The sequence below is a fragment of the Cherax quadricarinatus genome, chromosome 80, assembly GCF_038502225.1.
Source record: "Cherax quadricarinatus isolate ZL_2023a chromosome 80, ASM3850222v1, whole genome shotgun sequence".
NCBI lineage: Eukaryota > Metazoa > Arthropoda > Malacostraca > Decapoda > Parastacidae > Cherax > Cherax quadricarinatus.
Genome location: NC_091371.1, coordinates 19,660,782 through 19,678,209, shown reverse-complemented (window position 1 = coordinate 19,678,209; position 17,428 = coordinate 19,660,782).

Sequence of the window (17,428 nt, the reverse complement as noted above, 5' to 3'; positions counted from 1 at the left end):
ACAAATATGTTGTATGAGCTCTTGCAAAATAAAACTTTGCTTGATTTTAATTTACAGAAATAGCTAACTATCTCTATTTGTCGGCAGAACGTTAGTTACGTATTCCAAAAACTTACAGTGTGTCTGACAGCACATGTTACAGTGGTATCATCCACCATATTGTGGGTCAGCGATTGTTTGCCTCTCGAGAATCGCGACAAACAGTGCTGTGGGATGTTCAAACAGAAGGGAGAAGTCATGTTTTATCATATTCTTGTCGAGAAAGATGGTCGAGAGAAGTGACTACCATCGATCTAAATGCAAAATTGGGTGCCAAAAGATTACACAGACAAACCTGTGTATCAAACACTTCAATTTAAGTAAGTGGTTGTTAATTATTCACGTTTACCATAAAACAAAATGGTTGTCAAATTCCAACATTTAGCTTGAGTAGACTTTTTAACAGTTCGAGCAGCTTCAGCGAAACAGGTCGTGGGATATACTTATCAGCGTGGTCCGAAGTTACCGGGAGAATTGAATTTCTTGGACTCTTGCTCCAGACTTATTTGCAACATTACATAAAGCCCCTGACGTTCATCATTTGCCAGCGGAGGGACTTTCAGAGTTGTGGGTGGAGCTGATACCGTAGATAGATGTCGCTTTCCTTTCTAGTAAAATTGTTTCCTCAGGCGAGTAAGATACACGTGTAACATTTCGGCATTTTTATTGTGGAGGTATTTCGTCAACCACTAATGGACTGATAAAGCCATAGGCCTTATCAGTACAATACAGAAAATACTACTGGAGTAGTAGTATCTGTATTGCAGTGATAAAGCCACTGACCGGTGAAAATTCCACAGTAAAAGATACCTAAGTGTTGCATATGTGTCCAGTACACAAAGATACCCAAGTGCTGCACGTGTGTCCTCCAGATACCCAAATATTGCACAGGTGTCCTTCACAGATACCCAAGTGTTGCACGTGTCCTTCACAGATACCCAAGTGTTGCATGTATCCTTCACAAAGATACTCGATACATTTGTCCTCCACAGATACCCCAATGTTGAACATGTGTCCTGTACAATGATGCTCATTACACATGTGTCCACATGCCCAAGTGTTACACATGAATCCTCCACAAACATACCCAAGTGTTACACAAGTGTCTTATTCTTCATCTTATTGGTTTTGTAAATCACTGATCTATAATAAATGTTTCCTCAGCATCTGCCATTCTTCTGACCTCTCCTGTTCCTGGAATATTTCATGAACATAGATATTCAGTCGAGGACTTTCATATTTCAATCTCGCAGCAGCTTCAGCTACGATCAGTACTGTTCCTACATGTGGCCATACATCTCAAGGCCAACCTGCAAGTACACTATCATCCTGGACCCCAATATCCATGAATGAGCGAGTGTGTTGATTAGGTTCACCATCCTGGACCCCCTCCCCCATGAATGTGCGGGGTGTCACTCAGGTTCAGGGACACCATCATCCTCGCCCCTCCCCACACCCATGGACGTGATGGGTGTCACTCAGGTTCAGAGAATGACACCATCATCTTGTGCCCCGACGTATGTGTAGGGGGTGTCACCCAGGTTGTGAATGACAATTATTCTGGATCCCCTTCCGTCAGACAATGGCGTCCTCGTGATAGTGTCGATCAGATTCACCATCTTGAACCCTAATCCATGATTGTGTGAGGGTGTTGCTAAGGCTCACAAAAAGACACCATCCTAGACTCACAATGAGAAACATAATAGATTACCTGGAACATACAATTCATTTAAAGTTTGTTCATATAAAATTTCCAACAAATTTTTATGTTTTAGTCGTATGTTCAACGATCTTTATCTTGCTAACATTTCAGTACAAATTTTAAACCCAGCATTCACATGTACATATTTTAAATTAACACTATGAATATACCTACTTTTTTCTATTTCATTAATACAATTATTAAAAATACGTATACAATAACATAGTTTTAAGACATTTGAAGTCTACTAGACAATAACCGTGTGTCTGACCGGCAAAATGGCGGACCCAGTTGCTGTAATCATGTGGCCAAACTCTGTCGTGGTTGTCGGAATATTTTCCCTTATAACTTACAACTTAAGAACGCTTTTTATAATTAACACTACTGGTCTAGACAACCCAGCATCAGTAACTACTGAACTGATACTAAAGATCAACATGTACAGCGAATTACAGATTTTCGCAAACCAACTTGCATATCTGTAAGTAGAATAAAAACTTAGAACATTTCATTGAACAATAAAACAAAATTACTGGTAGTGATACAACAAAAATAGTGACATTTAAAACTTCAACTGAATAATGGGTTAGGTTAGGTAAGGTTTGTAAGGAAACAGGACAAGTGTTTCCTGACGCGGGTCTTAGTCATATGACGACCTGCAGCTGGAGCTTTTGGCGATCTGACCGAGGCCTTCCGCTGGCTTACTGGTCCACCCCTTTAAAAATTATGGATATGATTATAACCATTTTTAAGGTTAATTATGGGGGGATTTTTATTTTGGTAATCAGTTTTAAATCATTTACGCACTGGCCTTGAGTTTTAGGACTCACTTGCCATGGATTGAAACCCCACCCGTTACGTGGTTTGTTTACATCACTTATCAGTCGGCCTAATGACTCCTTATGGTTCGTCCAATGGGCACCAAATCTGCTACGGACGTATGCGTTTTAAACTCATCCTTCAAGGAAAAAGGTTCCTTGGTGTAGGAGAGGGGCTCTTCATCCAAGGAACTGAACTTGTACTCTCGTCCCTTGGATGGAACCTGATTTCCTCTCATTTTCCAGGTGTTGTAAGACTCACGGTTTTAGCGCTGCCCCTAAATATAATAAAACATTAACAATAATTTTAATAATAACACGAGTATGATTCTCGTATTTTAAACCAAAATTATTCCAACACATATGAATTTTTGCGTATAGAAAAAATCTGAAATATTTTTTTCATATAGAGTATTTTCGATTAACCGGGAACAATTGGAAAACACATACGTCAATTGTGCAATGTTCAGGATATTTTTTTTTTAGTGAACAATGCACGTCATTATTTCTGTATGCAGAAATCATGACGTGCTGGATCAAACCTGACTTCAGATGAGGAATCAGTATAGACGATTATAATAATCCTGGGGAAGGGCTAAACCCGTAGGCGTCACAGGGCATAAGAAATGAGAAGTAATCACGTGCGATACAAGAAAGGGGAGGACAGGTCCAGTTTCCAGAATAAAGAACCCATCACCGAGGAAAGCATACAGCACCTGATTTGTCATAGTAGTTACTGAGGCATAATATAGCCCGATGCAGTCCTATATTAATGGGGAAGAGCTAAACCCGTAGGGGGGTCATGTATATTCACCGGGAATCCTCGTAATGGCCAAAACAGCGCCTGAGGGGAATTAAGAGATAACTAGGATTGATCAAAGATAAACTTGGTTTTAATTCCTCGAGTCAAGAAATCTTGACCATCACCGGTTGCAATAACCTTCTCCATGTCATCTTTATAACGACTGACTCGCTCCTGGTTAACACAGCTGTACCTTAAAATACCAGCAAAGTTGATGTCATGACTACTGCACATTACTACTCCAGACTGCTCTACATAATGCATGTTGACTTTTATTTTTTTTAATATGGACACAATCAATTGCAGTGTATAAGGATCATTCACCATATAAAAACGCTGGTATACATTATAACCATGATTAATATACATCAATTTAGTCTCGTTTTACCAGGATAAGTCTGAATTAGCTTGTAGATTCATTTTTTAAACAGTAACCTCTAAAAAACATTGCATTATTTAGGTAATTACGTACAATGCTATACTGCATTATAACTTTATACAGAGGTTCAAATACATAATTGTTAAAGAAACACAAGAAGTAAATTATGCAGATTTAACCTAATCTATTATTTTAAACATTGACTTATTTTAGACCTAAGCTATTAATTTTTAATAAGGACACATTCACATACAGTGTACAAGGAGCATTCGTCAAACAATGCTAGCATACATTATAATCCGGGCTTATATTTACGCCTTGAAAGCACTGGCTTGTTTTACCTTGCTTGCCCCGTCTCTCTGGTAAACAGCAATGTCCTGCTTATCTTTAAAGCTTTGCCTGGCCCACAACACCGGTGGCGAGGCACAACACTTACCCAGAGGACAGCCCAAGAGCAGCTCAATATACTGTGTGGAGGAGACTCAAGGTATTCATGTTTAAGCACACATACAACACGATCAGCGCCCCAACCCACCGACCATCACCACTGCCCGAGCAAGACTAACCTCAGCTGAGGAGCAGGGAGGCAGACAGACAGGGAGGGGAGCAGGGTGGATGGTTGGATGTTGGAGGATGGGAGGGAGTGTTGAGGGAGGGAGGAAGAGAGAGAGGAGGGAGGGAGGTTTGCGCACTCGCATAGTGAGGTTTCTTCTTCTCCACATTCAGCGGCCGTTTAATTTCGCGCTTAAGATACAACAACTTCTCGATGTCGCACAAACCGCTAATCCTTCCATCAAATTAATATAAACATTAAAATGTAGTAAATATAAAAGCTAACCAATTTGCCTAATTAAAAGAGTATATAAATGAAAGACTAGCCTAAAAAAAAAAAAAAATAGCGCAGAACTGTCAGCAGGGGGTATTATTGACAACTGAAGGGGTTTCACTCTTCGTCAAAACTTAACGAATGAGAAACATTGATGGCAGCTGGTGATGGTAGGAGGAAAGTTATCGATGCTTAGCGAGTGTTAAGAGTGTATGAAGGGAAGCGTAGAGGAAGATAATGATTACTAAGCAAACAGCGGCTGGTCACAGGAAGGGGCGGCGGTGCATACAGGGTGGGTGGGTCACACTACTTTTGTTTAGCTATTCTCGTGAATTTTAATGAAAAATATACACTGTTGTTCGTTATATTATTTCTTCATTTACAATTTCTCGTTAAGGGGTCTACCTGGAGGTTATTCCCGGGATCAACGCCCCCGCGATCCGGTCCAACACCAGGCCTCCCGGTGGGTCAGGGCCTGATCAACCAGGCTGTTACTGCTGGGAGTACGTAGTCCAACGTACGAACCACAGCCCGGCTGATCCGGCACCGACTTTAAGTATCTGTCCAGCTCGCCCTTGAAGGCAACCAGGGGCTCTTGATCTAGGGAACTGGATCTGTGCTCCAGTTCCCTGAGTGATAAGTGGTTTTGAAACCGACAAGTTGAAGATTGAGACACTTATGCAACATACGGGAATCTTTATTAAGGAAACATTTCGCCACACAGTGGCTTCATCAGTCATATACAAAGTAGAAATGGGTAAGGAGAGGAGGAGTTTGAGGTAATCAGTCCCTCAGCCTGGAATCGATGTGTTCAGTCCATCACTCTTGTAGAAAGTGAGTGATGGCAGGTCATTATCTCAGTCTTGCAGAACTATGCACAGAAGACGACCTGTGTCAGGACATTAGTCTTTATGAATTTCAAGCATAAACAGGAAGATGGACTCTACACCTCACTTCATTCCTGTATACAAGAATCCGTCTTCCTGATTATGCTGTTCATCACTTCTCAGACATCTTCCACTGAGGGGTCATTTCTTCCACTGTCTTCCGTGTATAGTTATGCTAGACTGAGGACTGTTTACTTCATCTACTGTCTTTGTACATTTCTGCACTGAACCGAGGAAGCCAGTAGTTTGCCAAACTTCTTTAGGTTTTGTCTAACTCCTCATTACCAACAATATATAGGTTCCAGGCGAGTGACGTAACTTGTAGCAAAAACTAACACTGACAGCGAGGACACTATGAAGCCAACAGCAACAACTCTATAGCTCTGACCATAAATAACAGCTCTTGTGTTCGATTCCCAGGCAAGGTAAGACGTGACATCAGTTAAAAATTCAAAATAGGACTCGCAAATGGAATCAAGATAATACATCCGTGCAGACTGTAGGCACGCACTGATTTGGCAATGGAGTTGTAAGTGTAGCAAACTGCCAAGCTGGCACGGACGCTCCTACATTATGTTCATTTCTTCACCGTAAGATCGATAAAGAGGAGGAACAAGTTATAATAAACCCAATAAAAGCCATTTCTTTCAAGAGTTTAAACATAAATACGTTGGGGATGATTTAGGTCAATCCATCGAAAGTTTAATGAGTCAAAAAGTTGTACCTCCGCACGCCGCAAAAGAAAAATGAGTTGGGTAATTACAGCGACTTGCTACCACATAGCAAGTCTGTGATCATGTGATATCAAGGCCACAACTTATCAAATAATGATTTTCTTCGAATTGCTTGTCTTCTCAGGGCTGGAATATTGCCGTACACTAATGACCCCTTTCAAGGCATGCGAAATTGCAGACCTGGAGAATATACAGAGAACTTTCGCCGCACGTTTAAGCACAATGAAGCCTGGAGTTTACCTGGAGAGAGTTCCGGGTGTCAACGCCCCCGCGACCCGATCTGTGACCAGGCCTCCTGGTGGATCAGAGCCTGATCAACCAGGCTGTTGCTGCTGGCTGCACGCAAACCAACGTACGAGCCACAGCCCGGCTGGTCAGGAACCGACTTTAGGTGCTTGTCCAGTGCCAGCTTGAAGACTGCCAGGGGTCTGTTGGTAATCCCCCTTATGTATGCTGGGAGGCAGTTGAACAGTCTCGGGCCCCTGACACCTAAATTACTGGGACGGTTGAAGTCCCTTGACCTGTACTCCTTGGAACGCAGGCGAGAAAGATACATGATAATATACACCTGGAAAATCCAAGAGGAACTAGTCCCAAATCTGCACACTGAAATCACTCCCTACAAAAGCAAGACTCATCCGGTGGTGCACCATCCCCCAATGAAAAGCAAGGGCACCACGAGTACGCTAAGAGAACACGCTAAGTGTCAGGGGGCCCCAAGACTGTTCAAATGCCTCCCAGCATACATAAAGGGGATAACAATAGACCCCTGTGTTTTCAAGGAGCTGGACAGGCACCTGAAGTCAGTACCTGACCAACGTCGGCTTATATGCGGCCAGCAGTAACAACCTGGGTGATCAGGCCTTGATCCACCAAGAGGCCTAATCATGGACCGGGCCGCTGGGGCACTCGCCTCCCCCATCCCGAACACCCTCCAGGTATAAAGTAACAAGGAAATCATTACGAAGCTTTTTAAGAAGCCATTTAGTGGCTCATCACATGATGGCGCGCGTTAATTGATTTACCTTGGCGGACAACTAATAACATTCACCACAACATCCACTATAACATTCTAGTGCACATTATTATAAAGCAGCAAGCTAAGCCTTACATTACACAAGACATCGTGAAGTGTGGACAGGTTAATTGTATAGCAAGGCGAAATTAAATTATATTTACTCTGAAAACTGACCTAACAACAAAAGATTTAAACTAAAAATAATAAACAGCTCTCAAGAGAGACCAAGTTTGCAGACACGTAATGTCTGCCTCAAGTATTCTGTTACCCGGCCACGCAACGTGGTACAGCATGAAGCACTGTTCTACGTAGCTCTATATATCTTGACTACACATCAAGTATTGTGCTACGTACTCTACATATACTGATTACACAACATCAAGTATTGTGCTTTATGGTTCTACGTATCTTGAATATACAATGTCAAGTATTGTGCTACATAGTTATACATATCTTGACTCTAGAACGTCAAGTATTCTACATGGCTGGGCATATCTTGAACACACAACGTCAAATATTCTACATGGCTGGGCATATCTTGAACACAACATCAAGCAAGGGCGTTCATACCTAAACTGCAAGTCACTGAATATCTTTATTTCATATCACAAATGAATAATTTCAGAAACTGGTATCGCTAGAGATAAAACACCTCCTTCAATTATGTATCGCTCCCATGAAATCAAACCTCCGGAAATGGCGTTTCCGGTTCTTCAATTTTATGAAGAGAAATTACAAAAACTTTCGTCTGCATGTGCCAGCCCTCTACTGGCTGCTTGGTTTGTTGGGTGTGAAGTCTGTCGACTACACGAGAGCTCTTAATGGCTGCATGTTTACTTATATCTGGAGTTTATCTGGAGAGAGTTCCGGGGGTCAACGCCCCCGCGGCCCGGTCTGTGACCAGGCCTCCTTAGGTCAGTGTCCCAGGATGCGACCCACACCAGTCGACTAACACCCAGGTACCCATTTTACTGATGGGGAACATAGACAACAGGTGGAAAGAAACACGTCCAATGTTTCTACTCTGGCTGGGAATCGAACCCAGGCCCTCACCGTGTGAAGCGAGAGCGTTAACCACCAGGCCACCACAAGTCAACGATAATTTAATCGCTAAAGCAGTAAAACCTGAGCGCTTTCTGTGCTTACATACACACACACATCTTCACGAATCTGAAGATGTGTAAGCACATGAAAGCCCTCAGGGGCATACAGCACCTGCAAAATGGGAAGTAATCAGATTTAATCCATGGAAGGAGAGGAATAACTCCAATGCCCTGGAACATGAGCATTCAGGTGCCCACCTTGCAGACAGTTTCTGGATAACGTTCTGCTTTTCACGATATGCTTGCATAAAATCTTATCGAGCTTAGGGAAGAGCTTCCAATCCCCCAATCAAATCAAACGCGGTGGGGATCCTTAACATATTCCATGCAAATCTTCATGTGAATTGGGCAAGATCTCGATTCCGGAAAACTGCCTCTGATAGTTTCACTCTGTGCTATCTGCATCTCGAGTCACAAAGTTGTAGAGGGGGTATATACACAGAGGTGCATGTATCTCGGTGCGAATTTACTCAGAGGTAATATCTCGGTGTATATACACAGGTTTGTATATCTTGCATATCCACTCACCATCCTTCTCATACACACAAATACACCACAAGTGCTGGAGCCTACACTCCCTCACATACACACAAATGCATATCAAGTGCTGGAGCCTACATTCCCTCACATACACACAAATGCACCACAAGTGCTGGAGCCTACACTCCCCCGCATGCACACAAACTCACCAAAGGTGCGTAACAATATTTACATATGTGCTAGACACTTCAATATTGTTTCCGGCTAGTGTATGCGTCACAGAAATCATTAAAGGGTATTCAAATCTCCAAAACAAATTCCAAGTCTCGTTAATTCTTGTAAAAAAACATTTTATCATATAAAATAGAATTTCACGTCAAATTGAGTCTTTTATGTTCATTTAGCGATTGTAGCATTTTGCATATTATTCTTTTGATGGCACTCCCAGATTTAAATTGTTTGATATAACCGAAAACTAAATTATTTCCGCTTTTACATACATGAGTGACTCATTTAAAAAAAAAACTTTGAAATTTTATAAATTTAGAGAGAAACGGAAGAGCAAAGTGACGAGCGTTTTAATACCAACGTTTGTGATTTACTAACCCAATTACACCTCATGTCCAGCAACACATGCAAACTTTGGGCTCTGCAAAAAAAAAAAAAAAATCTAAATTTTTTCTTTCTTTTATACGAGAAATTTATTATTATTATTAGTAGTAGTAGTAGTATTCTACAGTGGGTAGTGCTCTGGTCTGCAAGTTCTACAAATGGTTCCAACCCTTCGTTCAATGAGTTGTTTACAGGCTTGTCATTACGATCACGCCAGTCATTAATACTGCATTACATTAATGTGTTTCTCAATCTTTGGTGAGGAACTTGTATAGCAAGTAATATCGAAAATGACGGGTTTACTATAAAAAAAATGTACTAGCGTATTTTGAGATTTCAAGATAATCATATACTGTAGTTACAGAGGTGACTTGGCAACCCGCATTGGTGGCGCTGAGACGAGTGTGGGAAGAATGTTCACGAATATTGGTGAGAGAACTGGAGAGCAACGATATACATACACAGATAGGTGCAATAAGATCACAGTAAACAGGTCACAATATGCAAAACAACTACTGAAAAAATTGTGAAATTCCATATTATCAAGGACCTCTATAATGATAATGTGAGAAATCACGAAAGCGATTGGAATTTCATTATTTTTCCCAGTGGTTGCTTTGCACAAAGACAAGTATGTATCTCTTAGTGTATATATACTGACGGTTTACTTCTAGATAGGCTTAAAGCTCAACTAACCAAGTGAATGATGAAGTCATTTCCCAGTTATTTACAAGAATTGGTGGTAGCTGAATTATAATCATAACTAAGTGCTAAACCCACAAGGGTCATATAGCGCTGTGGTAGCTGAAGCTTTTCATAACAATGTTGCAAGAATTCAGGAGTTATACAAGGGCCTGGTATGATATTAAGAACATAGGTACAAATGGACGCCCTACAGTACCTGACGGTAAGTCAGGTGTCCAGGCAAGGAACAATCCACGAAAATAAAGACGGGCAAACACCAAGGATGCTTTACTTTTAAGTGTCCATATATTCCCACCACCAATATTTACAAAGTGTACAGAGCAACGTAAGCAGACACTGTACAAATCAAGAAAAATAATGAGTGAGAGCAAAGCGAGTTCACTCTCTGCTATTGACTTACGACTCTTACAATAGACATGTGTACTGATCTTGCTAGTGCAAGACTGACTCCAACCTGGGGTGTAAGTGTAACAACAATTTGACTGGCGTCAATCTTTCACCCAAATGGTTGGACGTATAACCCGGATAGCCAATCAGCGTGACTGGGGAGCCCCAACAACCGCACTGCCAACTGTCAGCATAGCTAGTACAGTGGGAATGCAAAAGTGGTCGTGGGATGAATTGTAACATACCCTGCCTAGGCAAAGTATGTTACAATTGTAAGTAATGTTGTTATCTGTCTCAGTGAGGCACAAGCAACAATGTACATCCGTGTACTCGTCTATTTATGGTTGCAGGGGTCGAGTCGCAGCTCCTGGCCCTGCCTCTTCGTGGGTGGCTACTACGTTCACTCCCTTCTCCATGAACTTTATCGAACCTCTTCTTAAAGCTATGTATGGATCCTGCCTCCACTGCCTCACTCCAGATAGTTCCACTTCCTGACAACTCTGTGTGTGTGTGTGTGTGTGTGTGTGTGTGTGTGTGTGTGTGTGTGTGTGTGTGTGTGTGTGTGTGTGTGTGTGTGTGTGTGTGTGTGTGTGTGTGTGTGTGTGTGTGTGTGTGTGTGTGTGTGTGTGCGCGCGCGCGCGCGCGCGCCCGCCCGCCCGCCCGCCGTTGCGTGTCACTTATTTGTACTCGCCTGTCCGTGACTGCAGAGGTCGAGTGTCAGCTCCTAGCCTGTACTGGGTTCACTCTCCTGGCTTCGTGAGGCCTTCGTATGTGTGAGAGGGTTAGGGCGGAGAGCTAACCCCAATAAGAGAATTATATACACAAGCAAAAAGACCTGACAACATACGTAAGGTAAGATTAGGGTTCAGTTAGGGTGTAGAATAGGGTAACTTGGTTTAAGTCACGGATGGTTAGATTAAAGCTAGCTTTATATTATTTTTAGTTTAGATTAGGTTTAATAACCATCACTTTTGAGGCAAACGAATGACTTTATGCAGGCAATAACTTGTATAGTAATTTATATTCATTAAATTTAATCTTCTTTTAACTGTGTTTAAAATTAAAATATGTTTAACTAGAAACATTATAGTGAAGACTTACTGACGCTAACAGTAGATAAAACAAGACCCTTTAAATTAAGAGTACCCATAGGGTATATACACCAGAGTACTCTCAGGGTATATACGTCACAGAGTACTCTCAGGGTATATACGTCACAGAGTACTCTCAGGGTATATACGCCAGAGTACTCTCAGGGTATATACACCAGAGTACTCTCAGGGTATATACGCCAGAGTACTCTCAGGGTATATACACCAGAGTACTCTCAGGGTATATACGTCACAGAGTACTCTCAGGGTATATACGTCACAGAGTACTCTCAGGGTATATACGCCAGAGTACTCTCAGGGTATATACGTCAGAGTACTCTCAGGGTATATACGTCACAGAGTACTCTCAGGGTATATACGCCACAGAGTACTCTCAGGGTATATACACCAGAGTACTCTCAGGGTATATACGCCACAGAGTACTCTCAGGGTATATACGCCACAGAGTACTCTCAGGGTATATACGCCACAGAGTACTCTCAGGGTATATACGCCACAGAGTACTCTCAGGGTATATACGCCACAGAGTACTCTCAGGGTATATACGCCACAGAGTACTCTCAGGGTATATACGCCAGAGTACTCTCAGGGTATACAAGCCACAGAGTACTCTCATGGTATATACGTCACAGAGTACTCTCAAGGTATATACGCCACAGAGTACTCTCAGGGTATATACGCCACAGAGTACTCTCAGGGTATATACACCACAGAATACTCAGGGTATATACGCCACAGAGTACTCTCAGGGTATATACGCCACAGAGTACTCTCAGGGTATATACGCCACAGAGTACTCTCAGGGTATATACACCACAGAATACTCAGGGTATATACGCCACAGAGTACTCTCAGGGTATATACGCCATAGGGGATATTTTTGTTTATATATGTCTAGTTCACTTCTTTAATTACCTTCCTCAGTAAGTCAAGCTTACGTGCTTGGTTTATTTGCTAAATATAAAGCCTATCGGCTATACAAAGATCATTAAGGCTGCATATTGTTTTCTGTCAGGATAACAGTTCTTAACCCGTAAATTCAGCAGTAAAAAAAAAAGTGGCACTGTAAACACTGAGTTACAATAGTGTTAGCTCCACACCACCAGGAAATGACACGAGCAAAAGGCAGGCAACTGTAACAGTGCCGTCACTTGCTCTGTTTGTCACTGCTTCTTAATGTTGAGGAAACTTACCCAGCATAACGTTAGCAAATTGTTCCTTCTGCCCTACGCTACAGTTTTATTACTGCTGTTTATTTTATACGTATTTAATTAGTGATTCTATATTGAATTAATTTAGGAAAGGAAAACAGGTGGTGGCAGGGAATATGTTTAGTGGTATTTCCCTAGAGCTTGCTGACTTGGTTTATAACGCAACGATAATTCTGTCAGACAAGCAGAGTTTAAATTCACTGTTGCAATAGCTCAGAGAAAATCCGTCTGAACATCACGAAATTAATATATTTCAATGATGCTCTATGAATTTAATTAAATTTTTGCAGAGATGAAGGTGTATTATATAACATTTTCGTTTACGTGCTAAAATATTTTTTTAATACCCTGTCCGTCTCCCACCGAGGTAGGGTGACCCGAAAAAGAAACACTCACCATCATTTTCACTCTCACTGTCTTGCCTGAGGCTCACAGATACCACAGTGTAGATGTCCCTCTCAACAGCAAATCTCCCAAAATCCTCCTTTAGAGTACAGGCACTGTACTTCCCACCTCCAGGACTAGTGAATTAAGTACCCTCTCATTTCACAAAATCCTCTTCTAATTGCGTAGGAGAAATTCTACGAGGATGTTGGGGAGAACTGGATGAGGATGGTGTGGAAGACAGGAGGATGCTGCGAAAGATAGGATGATGCTGTGGAGAGAGGAGTTCAGCATGTTTGACCCAGTATGGCTATAAATACGACAAATATGCTGATAAGTGTTTATCTATGTATTTTCATTAAAAGGTGTTTACTGATGTGTATAAACATTGAAAAAGTTTCTATGTATATATGCAGTGAAAGTTTAATTTGATCCATATTTTAATTAAGCATGTTTGATGTGAGAGTACATATAAATTGCAGCGTTAATGGTCCCCGTGGAGTTGATAGGCCGTACAACTAACAAATAAACTAAGAGGATATGTGGAAGGCCCACTCATGTGTGAGATACATCATGAAATTTATCGTGAAAACCAACCAAACTGATATAATAGTCCACAGATCCAGATAAATTTTTTTGAACCACTGGTACTTCGCAAGGTGGCAAATTCCAGTTAAGTATTATTAAATAATCTACATCAATACAGATCGATATCTACATATTTACCAGGTGGTATTTGGTAAGTGTTAGATAACAAAGTTTTATCCGAAGACGTGGAGAGTTAGCTATAATTCCTTGGATCAAGAGCTCTTCAACAACATCAAGTACGCCTCCTTCGAAGGGTCAAAAGGACTATATAGTCACCTATCGGTTAGTATACTATTTATATGAAGTAATTAATTACTATTTTAGAGCCTAGAGGCTTATAAACTTAGTATATTGTTACTTTATCATGGCAGAGAAGAGGCTTCTAACATTAATATTAAAACTTAACGTACGGAGGACAATATGTTGATAAACCTTGCATCAACCAGACAGGACAGACGTGAACAATATACCCAGTACTTAATACACATCTAGTAAAGTTAGACGGCAGAACGGAGCGTTATCAAGTGCCTGGTAAGGCTCTCACTTTATTAAGCTCAACACACAGGGAAACTTTTTCCCTCTTAGGATAAGCCATAAGAAGGATGGAAATAATTTCCTATTATTGCTATCCCTCTTATGGCAAACTAATTTTAAACGAAAACTTTAGCTAAGTTCTTTTTCCGAATCTTATGAAAATTCCACGCCACTATTTTTCAATCTTGATTTTTCTTATCTGATTCTCCCATACATTACACACACACAAATCTCTCATCTATAAGAGACACACTGAAAAATGCGTGAACAGGAAGAGGGTGGTAAAAAATATATATGGTTAAGGTGGCCTCACCCCATAGGGCGTTTTTTAAGCAAGTTGCTTCTGTCACACTGTGAAATGTGTCGTTGCTGATGAACAAGACGTGCAACAACCGGGTCTCTTTAGTCTGAAGATATTTCGCCAACCAGTGACTTCATCAAATTAATATAGAGAGGTTACTTAAATGTGTTGAAACTGTAGACAGACAGCAGAAGACAAGGCAAAAAGTCTCTCAGTCTAGATGGTGTTCACTCTAAACCTGATGAATCTGTATTGTACTGATGAAACCAGTGGTTAGCAAACCTTCTTCAAAATAGATACCCACATGTTGCACATGTCTCGTATTCATCAACCGTACGTGTCCTTATGTCTAACATTACCTCTTTTACGTAAATATTTGCATTACCTTATACATATGATATTCATCTTCTACGAGGTGCACTGGTACTTACCTCCAGCAATATCAAGAGGTTATAATCATAACAATGGAACAATGGTTATAAGAACCATATCATTTAAAGGGGATGGACAGGTAAGCCAGCGGAAGGCCTCGGTCAGATAACCAAAAGCTCCAGCTGCGGGTCACCATATGGCTAAGACCCGTGTCAGGAAACACTTGTTCGGTTTCCTGACGAACAGTACCTAACTTAACCTTACCTTGCCTCCAGCTGAAGGTCTCTGTCAAATTACCAAAAGCTCCACTATGCGGGCCATCTTTTCACTAAGATCCGCATGATGAGGAATGTTCAATTTTGTTTTTCCTGACAAATAAAATACGCCCGTGGCCCGGCAGGGAGGTTGAAACCCAAATAATAACCGAGTCGGTTAAACTCCTAGAAAAACCCTCACAGAGTTGACTTTCAAGCTTTATGGTGGCGTTTTCAGGTGGATTTTGCTCTTAATTCTGTTATCGGTAAGCTTTACACCCAGTCAGTGGGTGGGACTTGCTGAATGCTGGAACCCAGTGAGTGCAAGGACCTACCGAGTTCTGGAACTTAGTGAGCTCTGGAACTCAGTGGTCAGTAAGCGTACTAGACATTACCAAGAGAACCACGGAAACAATACAACATAAAAAAAATACACTTATACAAATCCACCATTATTAGAAGCCACAGAACAGCACCTACACAAATCAATCAATATTAAATTCACACTAACGCCTCGCATCGCCCATAAAATATAGAAAAATCCTAAAAATATATAAAAACGAGCTCATAAAAGATTAACTGCGCATCCATTAAAAAATACATTAGACGGCTCACATTAAAATCCTCATGGTGGGAGAAGGGGGGATGAAGGAGGGGGAGTACGAGGGAGAGGGGGCACAAAATGAAGATGAAACTGTGATGACAAATACATTCATGGGGAAGCTCTAAACCCGTAGGGGTCACAGTGCCTGGGGAATGGAGTAATGATTGATGCAAGGGGAGGGTAGCTCCAATATCCGGCACCAAGGCAGCATACCCTTGAAGGGATGAAGGGCAGGAAACGAATTATGTTAGCTAGTTAGTTACCAAGTGTCAAAGGCACTTGTCGATAGACACTGCCTATTCTGTGTGTACTCACCTAGTTGTGGTTGCAGGGGTCGATTCACAGCTCCTGGTCCCTGTTTTTTTTTTGTGTGTGTGCATTCACCTATTTGTAGTTGCAGGGATCGAGTCATAGCTCCTGGCCCCGCCTCTTCACTGCTACTAGATCCTCTCTCTCCCTGCTCCATGAGCTTTATCGTACCTCTTCTTAAAGCTGTGTGTGGATCCTGCCTCCACTACATCACTCTCCAGATTGTTCCATTTCTTGGCAACTCTATGACTGAAGAAATCTTTCCTAACATCCCTGTGACTCATCTGAGTCTTTAAGTTCCAAGTTTGACCTTTTGCTACTGTGTCCCATCTCTGAAGCATTCTGTCCCTATCCACCTTGTCAATTCCTCTCAGTATTTTATGTTATGTTCTCACTATCCCTCCTATCCTCCAGTGTTGTTAGGTTGAGTTCCCCTAACCTCTCCTAGGACATACCCCTTAGCTTCGGAACTAGTCTTGTTGCAAACCCTTGTACTTTATCTAATTTCTTGACGTGCTTGACTAGGTGTGGGTTCTATACCAGTGCTGCACACTTCAATGTGGGCCTGACGTACAGTGACTTGAATGATTCCTTACTCAGTTATCGAAACATTGTTCCTAGGTTTGCTAGGCGCCCTTATGCTGCAGCAGTTATTTGGTTGATGCGAGTCTCAGGAGATGCGCTCAGTATAATACTCACCCCAAGATCATTTTCCTTGAGTATGATTTGTAGCCTGTGGCCCCCTAGCCTGTACTCTGCGGTCTTCCTTGACCTCAAATCTTCATGACTTCGCACTTGGTGGGGGTTAAACTCCAGGAGCCAGTTGCTGGATCAGGCATGCAGCCTGTCCAGATCTCTTTGCAGTTCTTCTTGACCCTCATCTGCTTGAATTCTTCGCATTAGCTTCACATCGTCTACAAATAGGAACACTTCTGAATTTATCCCATTTTATTTTGTCATTCACCAGAAACAGCACCGGTCCTAGGACTGACCCCTGTGGAACCCCGATCGTGTGAGTGAGCTTAAAAGTTGAAGAAGTTTTTTTTTTTTTTTTTTTTTACAAAGTTACAGTGGCAGAAAAGCTAAGCTGTGATGGTTAAGTTATCCTGCGAGCCGTTAGCAACAGCAGCTTGGATGATCAATCAACAAGGAAGCCTGGCCTCAGGCCGGGCTGTGAGGGCAGGGACACCCTCGAAACCAAACTAGGTATGTCACAAGATTACTAATTAAGAGCTGATATTCTACCTGACTCATTTCAAAGCCAAGT